This window comes from Durio zibethinus, chromosome 1 (assembly GCF_047325235.1).
Source record: "Durio zibethinus cultivar Kanyao isolate XHJ-2024 chromosome 1, ASM4732523v1, whole genome shotgun sequence".
Taxonomy (NCBI): domain Eukaryota; kingdom Viridiplantae; phylum Streptophyta; class Magnoliopsida; order Malvales; family Malvaceae; genus Durio; species Durio zibethinus.
Window position 1 is genome coordinate 14,013,216 of NC_143162.1, and position 11,785 is coordinate 14,025,000.

General features: G+C 51.3%; 3 non-coding genes across 3 annotated transcripts in view; all 3 read left to right on the forward strand.

Moving 5' to 3' along the window:
• The first annotated feature begins 623 nt into the window (after positions 1–623).
• LOC149520481 (18S ribosomal RNA) lies at positions 624–2,423 on the forward strand. Its single transcript, XR_016326357.1, has one exon. It is a non-coding gene; the product is annotated as an 18S ribosomal RNA (ribosomal RNA).
• A 397-nt stretch (positions 2,424–2,820) lies between these two features.
• LOC149520482 (25S ribosomal RNA) lies at positions 2,821–6,186 on the forward strand. The gene has a single exon (XR_016326496.1). It is a non-coding gene; the product is annotated as a 25S ribosomal RNA (ribosomal RNA).
• Positions 6,187–11,080: 4,894 nt separating this feature from the next.
• Positions 11,081–11,785, forward strand: part of LOC149520483 (18S ribosomal RNA) — a 1,808-nt gene continuing 1,103 nt past the window's right edge. Inside the window, exon 1 of the ribosomal RNA XR_016326348.1 lies at positions 11,081–11,785. This exon is cut by the window's right edge and continues 1,103 nt beyond it. This is a non-coding gene — a ribosomal RNA (18S ribosomal RNA).

Below are 11,785 nucleotides of genomic sequence, written 5' to 3' on the forward strand. Positions count from 1 at the left end.
TGTTGCCTGTCGGATATCAAGGGCAGTCTCGTGGCCCTTGCTCGTGTTTTTCTCGTGTCAAGCGGTTGTGGCATGGCCTCACACCTCGTTTCCTCTGCTCGCTCGTCGAGTAATCGATCGGGTGGGTTGTGGACCGACGCGTATGGATGCTGCCACTTGTACGCAATGGGCATATGAGTGGTGCTATGGTTGTGCATGTTGGCAGGCTCCATGCTCAATGCATCGAACTGTTGACCCGTCATCCTCTTCAATCTCCCCCCATGTGGTCATCGTACCCAAAGGGCACAATCGGGATCCTGTGTTGCATACCTGAATCGATGGAAACCGGATGTCTCACCATCCCTCATCCGTCTCATGTCTTGAGAGGCCACGAGTCGAACATCAATCGTGGCCCGTGTCCCAAGCGTGCCACCCAATCATTCATCACCACATTGGTGCACCGACATTCGATTGTGCTCTTGGATGTGGAACATTTAGCAGGTGCGGGCTCTCAGCCCCCATTCATCCTATGCTACACATTTCACTTGCTCGACACGCACGACACTTGCGCTCCACGTCGGGCTCTCTCTACCGCTCAATCGGTGCATCGAGGCCCACGCGGTGCCAATGTCCCGAAAGAATGCTACCTGGTTGATCCTACCAGTAGTCATATGCTTGTCTTAAAGATTAAGCCATGCATGTGTAAGTATGAACTAATTCAGACTGTGAAACTACGAATGGCTCATTAAATCAGTTATAGTTTGTTTGATAGTATCTACTACTTGGATAATCGTAGTAATTCTAGAGCTAATACGTGCAACAAACCCCGACTCTGGAAGGGATGCATTTATTAGATAAAAGGTTGACGCAGGCTATGCCTGTTGCTCTGATGATTAATGATAACTCGATGGATCACACGACCTTTGTGCCGGTGATGCATCATTCAAATTTTTGTCCTATCAACTTTCGATGGTAGGATAGTGGCCTACTATGGTTGTGACGGATGATGGAGAATTAGGGTTTGATTTTGGAGAGGGAGCCTGAGAAATGGCTACCACATCTAAGGAAGGCAGCAGGCGCGTAAATTACCTAATCCTGACACGGGGAGGTAGTGACAATAAATAACAATACCGGGCTCTTTGAGTCTGGTAATTGGAATGAGTACAATCTAAATCCCTTAACGAGGATCCATTGAAGGGTAAGTCTGGTGCCAGCAGCCGCGGTAATTCCAGCTCCAATAGCGTATATTTAAGTTGTTGCAGTTAAAGCTCATAGTTGGAACTAGGGTCATCCGGTCTGCCTTATGGTGAGCACTGGTCTACTCATCCCTACTATCGATGATGCACTCCTGGAGTTAATTGCCCAGGTCGTTCTTCCAACACTGTTACTTTGAAAAAATTAGAGTGTTCAAAGTAGGCCTACGCTTGTATACATTAGCATGGGATAACATCATAGGATTTCAGTCCTATTGTGTTAGCCTTCAGGATCGGAGTAATGATTAACAGGGACAGTCGAGGGCATTCGTATTTCATAGTCAGAGGTGAAACTCTTGGATTTATGAAAGACAAACAACTGTGAAAGCATTCGCCAAGGATGTTTTCATTAATCAAGAATGAAAGTTGGGGGCTCAAAAATGATCAGATACCGTCCTAGTCTCAACCATAAATGATGTCGACCAGGAATCGATGCATGTTAATTTTAGGACTCCACCGGCACCTTATAAGAAATCAAAGTCTTTGGGTTTTGGAGGGAGTATGGTCGCAAGGCTAAAACTTAAAGGAATTGACGGAAGGGCACCGCCAGGAGTGGAGCCTACAGCTTAGTTTGACTCAACACGGGGAAACTTACCAGGTCCAGACATAGTAAGGATTGATAGACTGAGAGCTTTTTCTTGATTCTATGGGTGGTGGTGCATGGCCGTTCTTAATTGGTGGAGCGATTTGTCTGGTTAATTCCGTTAACGAATGAGACCTCAACCTGCTAACTAGCTACGCGGAGGTGATCCTTCGTGGCTAGGTTCTTAGAGGGACTATGGCCACTTAGGCCAAGGAAGTTTGAGGCAATAACAGGTCTGTGATGCCCTTAGATGTTCTAGGCTACACACGCGCTATGCTAATGTATTCAACGAGTCTATAGCCTTAGCCGACAAGCCTGGGTAATCTTTAAAATTTCATCACGATGGGGATAGATCATTGCAATTGTTGGTCTTCAACAAGGAATTCCTAGTAAGCATGAGTCATCAGCTCACGTTGACTACGTCCCTACCTTTTGTACACACCGCCCGTCGCTCTTACAGATTGAATGGTCTATTGAAGTGTTTGGATCGCGGTGACGTGGATGGTCCACCGCCCGTTACGTTGCCAGAAGTCCACTGAACCTTATCATTTAGAGGAAAGAGAAGTCGTAATAAGGTTTCTGTAGGTGAACCTCCAGAAGGATCATTGTCGAAACCTTGCTCGATGGATGACCCGCAGATGCGTTAATGAAACACTGAGGGGGTAAGGGTGCCCTAACGCCCTGAGCCCCCTCCGGCCTAGCAGGCACGACGGTCGCTTCGTCCCCCCTACTGGGCGGGCAGAACGATCGGTGTCGTCTAGCCCGCTACCAAGCAACGAACCCCCAACGTGAATCATGCCAATGAACTGAAACGAAAATAGAGCGCACGCGCCCCCACCATCGCGTTCGCGGTGCATACGTGGGCGGCACTGCGACTCCTTCTGTCGTGAAAAAATGAAATGACTCTTGGCAACAGATATTCAGCTCTTGCATCAATGAAGAACGTAGCGAAATGTGATACGTGGTGTGAATTGCAGAATCCCGTGAACCATCGAGTCTTTGAACAGACCCCAGGTCAGGCAGGATCACCTGCTAAGTTTAAGCATATCAATAAGTGGAGGAAAAGAAACTTACCAGGATTCCCCTAGTAATGGTAAGTGAATCGAGAAGAGCCCAACTTGAGAATCGGGTGCCCCCGGCATTCGAATTGTAGTATGGAGAAGCGTCTTCAGCGGTGGACCGGGCCCAAGTTCCCTGGAAAGGGTTGCTGGAGAGGGTGAGAGCCCAGTTGTGCCCGGACCCTGTCGCATCGTGAGACGCTGTCCGCGAGTCAGGTTGTTTGGGAATGTAGCCCCAATTGGGCGGTAAATTTCGTCCAAGGCTAAATACGAGCAAGAGACCGATAGCGAACAAGTACCACGAGGGAAAGATGAAAAAGACTTTGAAAAGAGAGTCAAAGAGTGCTTGAAATTGTCAGGAGGAAAGCAGATGGGGGTCGACGATGTGCCCCGATCGAATGTGGAATGGCAAGAGCCGATCCATCGATCGGCTCAGGGCGTGGACCGATACAGGTCATGGCGACGGCCCAAGCCCAAGCTTTCGATGTGCCCGCGAAGATGTCATCACTGCGATCGTGGAATGCAGCACGTGCCATCTCGGCATGCCCCGACACCAGCGTGCTCCAGGCATCGGCCTACTGGCTCCCCATCCGACCCGTCTTGAAACATAGACCAAGGAGTTTGACATACGTGCGAGTCAACGGGCTAGAAAACCTGTAAGGTGCAAGGAAGCTGATTGGCGGGATCCTTCGCGGGTGCACCATCGATCGACCTTGATCTTCTGAGAAGGGTTCGAGTACGAGCATGCCCTTGAGACCCGAAAGATGGTGAACTATGCCTGAGTGGGGTGAAACCAAAGGAAACTCTGGTGGAGGCCCGTAGTGATACTAACATGCAAATCGTTCATTTGACTTGGGTATAAGGGTGAAAGACTAATCAAACCGTCTAGTAGCTGGTTTCTTCTGAAGTTTCCCTCAGGATAGCTGGAGCCCCCATCGAGTTCTATCAGGTAAAGCCAATGATTGAGGCATCGAAGGTGCAACACCCTTGATCTATTCTCAAACTTTAAATAGGTAGGACGGCGTGGCTGCTCCGTTGAGCCGTGCCATAGAATTGAGAGCTCCAAGTGGGCCATTTTTGGTAAGCAAAACTGGTGATGCGGGATAAGCCAGAAGCTGGGTTACGGTGCCCAACTGTGTGCTAACCCAAAACCCATAAAGGGTGTTGTTTGATTAAGATAGTAGGACGGTGGTCATGGAAGTCAAAATCTGCTAAAAAGTGTGTAACAACTCACCTGCCAAATCAATTAGCCCTGAAAATGGATGGTGCTTAAGCGCGTGACCTATACCCAACCGTTAGGGCAAGGGCCAGACCTCGATGAGTAGGAGGGCTCGGTGGTCACCGTAAAACCTAAGGTGTGAGCCCGGGCTGAGCGGCTGTCTGTGTAGATCTTGGTGGCAGTAGCAAATATTCAAATAAGAACTTTGAAGGCCGAATAGGGGAAAGGTTCCATGTGAACGACACTTGCACATGGGTTAGTCGATCCTAAGAGATGGGGGAAGCCCGTCCGACAGCGCATCTCATGCAAGCTTCGAAAGGGAATCAGGTTAAAATTCTTGAACCGGGATGCAATGACTGACGGCAATGTTAGAGAGTTCGAAAACATCGGTGAGGGCCTCGAGAAGAGTTATCTTTCTATTTAACGGCCTGCCCACCCTGGAAATGGCTCAACTGGAGGCAGGGTCTAGCGGGCGGAAGAGCACCGCACGTCACGTGGTGTTTGGCGCACCTCTGATGGCCCTTGAAAATCTGGAGGACCGAGTGTCGTCCGTGCTCGATCATACTCATAACCAAATCAGGTCTCCAAGGTGAACAGCCTCTGGTCGATGGAACAATGTAGGCAAAAGAAGTTGGCAAAATGGATCCGTAACCTCGAGAAAAAGATTGGCTCTGAGGGCTGGGCACAGGGGGTCCCAGTCTCGAACCCGTTGGCTGTCGATGCACTGCTCGAGCTGCTCCCGCGTGTCGACCAGGGGACGAACTAGGAACGGCTCGCTCAGGGGCCTTCCTCAGGTGACGAACAATTGACTCAAAACTGGTACAGACAAGGGGAATCCAATTGTTTAATTAAAACAAAGCATTGCGATGGTCCTTGCGGATGCTCACGCAATGTGATTTCAGCCCAGTGCTCTGAATGTCAAAGTGAAGAAATTCAACCAAGCACGGGTAAACGATGGGAGTAACTATGACTCTCTTAAGGTAGCCAAATGCCTCCTCATCTAATTAGTGACGTGCATGAATAGATTAACGAGATTCCCACTGTCCTTGTCTACTATCCAGTGAAACCACAGCTAAGGGAACGGGCTTGGTAGAATCAACGGGGAAAGAAGACCCTGTTGAGCTTGACTCTAGTCCAACTTTGTGAAATGACTTGAAAGGTGTAGGATAAGTGGGAGCCCCCAAGCGAAATTGAAATACACTACTTTTAATGTTATTTTACTTATTTCGTGAATTGGAGGCGGGGCACGACCCCTTCTTTTGGACCTAAGGTCAGCCTCGGTCGATCGATCCGGGTGAAAAACATTGTTAGGTGGGGAATTTGGCTGGGGTGGCACTTCTGTTAAAAGATAACGCAGGTGTCTTAAGATGAGCTCAACGAGAACAAAAATCTCTCTGGAACAAAAGGGTAAAAGCTCGTTTGATTCTAATTTCCAGTACGAATACAAACTGTGAAGCGTGGCCTATCGATCCTTTAGACCTTCAGGATTTGAAGCTAGAGGTGTCAAAAACATTACCACAGGGATAACTAGTTTGTGGCAGCCAAGCATTCATAGCGACATTGCTTTTTGATCCTTCGATGTCAGCTTTTCCTATCATTGTGAAGTAGAATTTGCCAAGAGTTGGATTGTTCACCCACCAATAGGGAACATGAGCTGGGTTTATATCGTCATGAGACAGGTTAGTTTTACCCTATTGATGGCGATGTCACGATAGTAATTCAACCTAGTACGAGAAGAACCGTTGATTCGCACAATTGGTCATTGTGCTTGGTTGAAAAGCCAGTGGCACGAAGCTACCATGCGCTGGATTATGATTGAACGCCTCTAAGTCAGAATTCAGGCTAGAAGCGGCACGCGCACCCGTCACCTGATTGCCGACTCACAGTAGGGGCCCATGGCCACCAAGGGCACGTGTCGTAGGTGCAGCCTCCACAGTAGACGAGCCACGTGGGCCTCCTTGGAGCTCAATTCTCACCGAGTGACGGGTAGAATCCTTTGCAGATGACTTAAATACGCGACAGGGTATTGTAAGTGGCAGAGTGGCCTTGCTGCCACGATCCACTGAGATTCAATCCTTTGTCATTTTGATTCGTCCCTCCCCTCACCGACCCTCCTTCTTTTCACGGCCCTCTTCCGGGGTTGGGCATGACCCGAGGCTTCCTGTCCCTAGGTCCCGATCGAGAATGAACTCCGCTCACCTCGATCCTACCCGAATCAAGCGTGTGGGCATCAAACCGTCCGTTGGGGGTGGGATGCAAGAGCCGACCAAGGATCCTACTGCTAGTCCCCCTCGGCTGTTACCCCAAACACCGTCGATAGCCTCTGGCCCTTGGTTGGTTGAGACCAGGAATGCACTACATATCCTAAGTCAACCTATGAAATGAGTGTGCGAGCGCTCAACCGACCGGAGAGCCAGAATGCGCAAGCCGAGGATCGGCCCGATCCCCCTCTGCGTGCTACCGATCTCGTTGCCAGTCCCTTGGTCTGACTGGGGCTTAGACCCGCAATGAACCTCGTATGCCTAAGTCAACCCTTGAAATGAGCATGCGGGTGCTGAGCCGATCGGAGGCGCAGGATGCGCAAGTCGGGGATCGGCTCGGTCCCCCTCTGCGTGCTACTACCGATCCAGCTGCTGTCCGATCTTAGACTGGGAATGAACTTCATATGCTTAGACTGGGAATGAACTCCGTATGCCTAAGTCAACCCACGAAATGAGCGTGCGGGCACTCAGCTGGTCGGAGAGGCATAATGTGCAAGTCGGGGACTTGCCCGTTCCCCCTCTGCGTGCTACCGATCCCACTGTCGGTCCAGCTACCACAACCCTTGGTCCGACTAGGGCTTAGACATGGAATGAACTCCGTATGCCCAAGCCAACCCACAAAATGAGCGTGTGGGTGCTCAGTCGACCAGAGAGGCAGGATGCGCAAGCCAGGGATCGGCTCGATCCCCCTCTGCGTGCTGCTACCGATCCCGCTGTCGGTCTGATCTTAGACTGGGAATGAATCTGATCTTAGACTGGGAATGAACTCTATATGCTTAGACTGGGAATGAACTCCGTATGCCTAAGTCAACCCACAAAATGACCTTGCGGGCACTGAGCCGATCGGAGAGGCATAATGCACAAGCCGGGGATCAACCCGATCCCCCTCTGCGTGCTGTCGATCCCGCTACCAGTCCAGCTACCACAACCCTCGGTCCGGTTGGGGCTTAGACATGGAATGAACTCTGTATGCCTAACCCAACCTACAAAATGAGCGTGCAGGCGCTCAGCCGACCGGAGAGGCAGGATGCGCAAGCCGGGGATCGGCCCGGTCCCCCTCTGTGTGCTACCGATCTCACTGTAGGTCCAGCTGCCACAACCCTCAATCCGGCTGGGGCATAGACATGGAATGAACTTTGTATGCCTAAGCCAACCCACAAAACGAGCGTGCGGGTGCTCAGCCGATCGGAGAGGTAGGATACGCAAGTCGAGGATCGGTCTGGTCCCCCTCTGCGTACTACTGTTGATCCCACTGCTGATTCGATCTTAGACTGGGAATGAACTTCGTATGCTTAGACTGGGAATGAACTCCGTATGCCTAAGTCAACCCATGAAACAAGCGTGTGGGTGTTCAGCTAGTCGGAGAGGCATAATGCACAAGTCGGGGATCTGCCCGGTCCCCTTCTGCGTGCTACCGATCCCACTGCCGGTCCTGCTGCCACAACCCTAGGTTTGATTAGGGCTTAGACATGGAATGAACTCTGTATGCCTAAGCCAACCCATAAAACAAGCGTGTGGGTGCTCAGCTGACCGGAGTGGTAGGATGTGCAAGCCAGGGATCGACCCAGTCCCCCTCTGCGTGCTACTGTTGATCCCACTGTCGGTCCAATCTTAAACTAGGAATGAACTCTGTATGCTTAGACTGGGAATGAACTTTGTATGCCTAAGTCAACCCATAAAATGAACGTGTGGGCGCTGAGCCGGCCGGAGAGGCATAATGCGCAAGCCGGGGATCGGCCCAGTACCCCTCTGCGTGCTGCCGATCCCACTGTCGGTCCAGCTACCACAACCCTCAGTCCGATTAGGGCTTAGACATGGAATGAACTCTGTATGCCTAACCCAACCCACAAAACGAGCGTGCAGGCGCTCAGCCGATCGGAGAGGCAGGATGTGCAAGCCGGTGATCGACCCGGTCCTCCTCTGTGTGCTACCGATCTCGCTGCAGGTCCAGCAGCCACAACCCTCGGTCCGGCTGGGGCTTAGACATGGAACGAACTTCGTATGCCTAAGCCAACCCACAAAACAAGCGTGTGGGTGCTCAATCGACCGAAAAGGTAGGATGTACAAGCCGGGGATCGGCACGATCCCCCTCTGTGTGCTGCTGTCGATCCCACTGTCGGTTCGATCTTAGACTGGGAATGAACTTCGTATGCTTAGACTGGGAATGAACTCCGTATGCCTAAGTCAACCCATGAAACGAGCGTACGGGTGCTCAGTCGGTCGAAGAGGCATAATGCACAAGCTGGGGTTCTGTCCGATCCCCCTCTACGTACTACCGATCCCGCTGTCGATCCTGCTACCATAACCTTAGGTCTGGTTGGGGCTTAGACATGGAATGAACTCTGTATGCCTAAGCCAACCCAAAGAAAAAATGTGTGGGTGCTCAGCTGACCAGAGTGGTAGGATGAGCAAGCTAGGAATCGGCTCAGTCCCCCTCTACGTGCTGCTGTCGATCCCGCTGTTAGTCTGATCTTAGACTGGGAATGAACTCCGTATGCTTAGACTGGGAATGAACTCTATATGCCTAAGTCAACCTACAAAATGAGTGTACGGGCTCTGAGCCGACCAAAGAGGCATAATACATAAGTCGGGGATCGACCCGATCCCTCTCTGCGTGCTGTCGATCCCGTTGCCGGTCCAGCTGCCACAACCCTTGGTTCACCTGGGGCTTAGACATGGAATGAACTCTGTATGCCTAAGTCAACCCACGAAATGAGCAGGTGGGCACTATGCCGGCCAGAGAGGCAGGATGCGCAAGCCGTGGATCGATCGGATAGTAGGTGGGTTTAGGCACATCTTCATATTTCTGCCATGCCAATGCCATTTTTATGGCTTGTAAATTCATACAATGGTCCCCTAAGCCTTCATGTGAAGTTTCGTGGCAAGATAACTCATTTTCTATTTTTCATGATTTTTGAAACTTTTTACGGTTCAGGATTTTTTAAAATTTTTTTAGAAGGAGTATTGGCCCCAAATTTTGTAGACGTGATCCTTCTATTTTTGTTGGCATGCATAAAACAATTCAACTAAAAACTCAAAGAGGAGAAGATTTTGTGACCATTTGAAAAAAGTGTCCCCATTTTAGACACTTGAATGGCTACTGGCAGCAAACTTATAAAATCTCAAATTATCTTTAAGGGGGTGTGAGTTCTCAAGGTTTGATGAGGGATAAGGGCCAAGTACCAGCACCCATCACACATCATGTGCGCACACCCCCCGACCCCCTCCAAACGTCGAAACCCTAATGCTGCCGGTCAGGTTCTTTGGCGATGCTCAGACGATTCTCCAGCGATGCTGCCCCGAGTAAAAAAAATGTGGCACCAGCACATGCCCGAGCCCAGCATGTGCACCGTGGCTTAAAATCAAACTTTGGCCAAGGTCTCGACCATCAATGACACATGATGGCACATGGTGATGGCACATGCATCGACCATCATCGACGCAGGCTGCCCTTTGGTACAGGCACTTACCTCGACCGCCATAGGCACAAGCTGGGCCTTGGTACGAGCGGTTGCCTCGATCACCATCAGCACATGCTGGGCCTTGGTGCGGGCGGTTTCCCCAAACACCATTGGCACACGCTGGTCGATCACTATCAGCCCTGGTAAGGCGGTCGCCTTGATCACCATCGGTACACGCTGGGCCCTGGTATGGGCGGTGAGGGTGGTTGCCTAGACCACCATCGACACACACTGGTCGATCACCATCAGCACATGTTGGGGCCTGGTGCAGACTGTTACCTCGATCACCATTGGCACACGCTGGGCCTTGGTGTGGGCTGTACGGGCGGTTGCCTCGAGCACCATCGGCACACACTGGTCGATCACCATCGGCACACGCTGGTCGATCGCCATCGGCACATGCTAGGCCTTGGTGAAGGTGGTTGCCTCGAGCACCATCGGTACATGCTGGGCCCTGGTACGGGCAGTTGCCTCGATCACCATCGGCACACGTTGGGCCCTAGTGCGGGCGGTTGCCTCGATCACCATCGGCACATGTTGGGCCTTGGTGCGGGTGGTTGCCTCGAGCCCTGGTGTGGGTGATTGCCTCGAGCACCATCGGTAGAAGATGGCCTCTGGTGTAGGTGATTGACTCGAACACCATCGGCACACGTTGGGCTCTAGTGTGGGCGGTTGCCTCGATCACCATCGGCACATGTTGAGCCCTAGTGCGGGCAGTTACCTTGACCACCATCGCCATAAGTCGGCCCTTGGTGTGGGCCTTTACCTCGACCACCATCAACAGAAGATGGCCCCTGGTGCGGGCGGTTACGTCGAACACCATCGGCACATGCTGGGCCTTGGTGCGGGCGATTACCTCGATCATCATCGGCACATGCTGGTCAATCACCATCGACACACGCTGGGCTCTGGTGCAGACGGTTGCCTCGATCACCATCGGCACATGCTGGGCCCTGGAACGGGCAGTTGCCTCGACCACCATCGATAGAAGATGGCCCCTGGTGCAGGCAGTTGTGTCGAACACCATCAGCACACGCTGGGCCCTGGTGCGGGCTTGGCCTCGAACACCATCGGCACGTGCTGGGCCTTGGTGCGAGAGGTTGCCTCGAGCACCATCGGCACAAGCCGGCCCATGGTGCAGGCTCTTACCTCAACTGCCCGCACTAGGGCAACCTCTCGCACCAAGAGGGACATCCACGTCGGGCTTTCTCCATCGTTCGGTCGGTACGTCGAGGCCCACGCGATGCCAATGTCCCGAAGGAATGCTACCTAGTTGATCCTGCCAGTAGTCATATGCTTGTCTCAAAGATTAAGCCATGCATGTGTAAGTATGAACTAATTCAGACTGTGAAACTGTGAATGGCTCATTAAATCAGTTATAGTTTGTTTGATGGTATCTACTACTCGGATAATCGTAGTAATTCTAGAGCTAATACGTGCAACAAACCCTGACTTCTGGAAGGGATGCATTTATTAGATAAAAGGTCGACACGGGCTATGCCCGTTACTCTGATGATTCATGATAACTCGACGGATCGTACGACCTTTGTGCCGACGATGCATCATTCAAATTTTTGCCCTATCAACTTTCGATGGTAGGATAATGGCTTACTATGGTGATGACTGATGATGGAGAATTAGGGTTTGATTCCGGAGAGGGAGCCTAAAAAATGGCTACCACATCCAAGGAAGGCAGCAAGCGCACAAATTACCCAATCCTGACATGGAGAGGTAGTGACAATAAATAACAATATCGGGCTCTCTGAGTCTAGTAATTGGAATGAGTACAATCTAAATCCCTTAACGAGAATCCATTGAAGGGCAAGTCTGGTGCCAGCAGCTGCGGTAATTCCAGCTCCAATAGCGTATATTTAAGTTGTTGCAGTTAAAAAGCTCGTAGTTGGAACTAGGGTTGGGTCATCCGGTTCACTGTACGGTAAACACCGGTCTACTCGTCTCTACTGTCGGTGA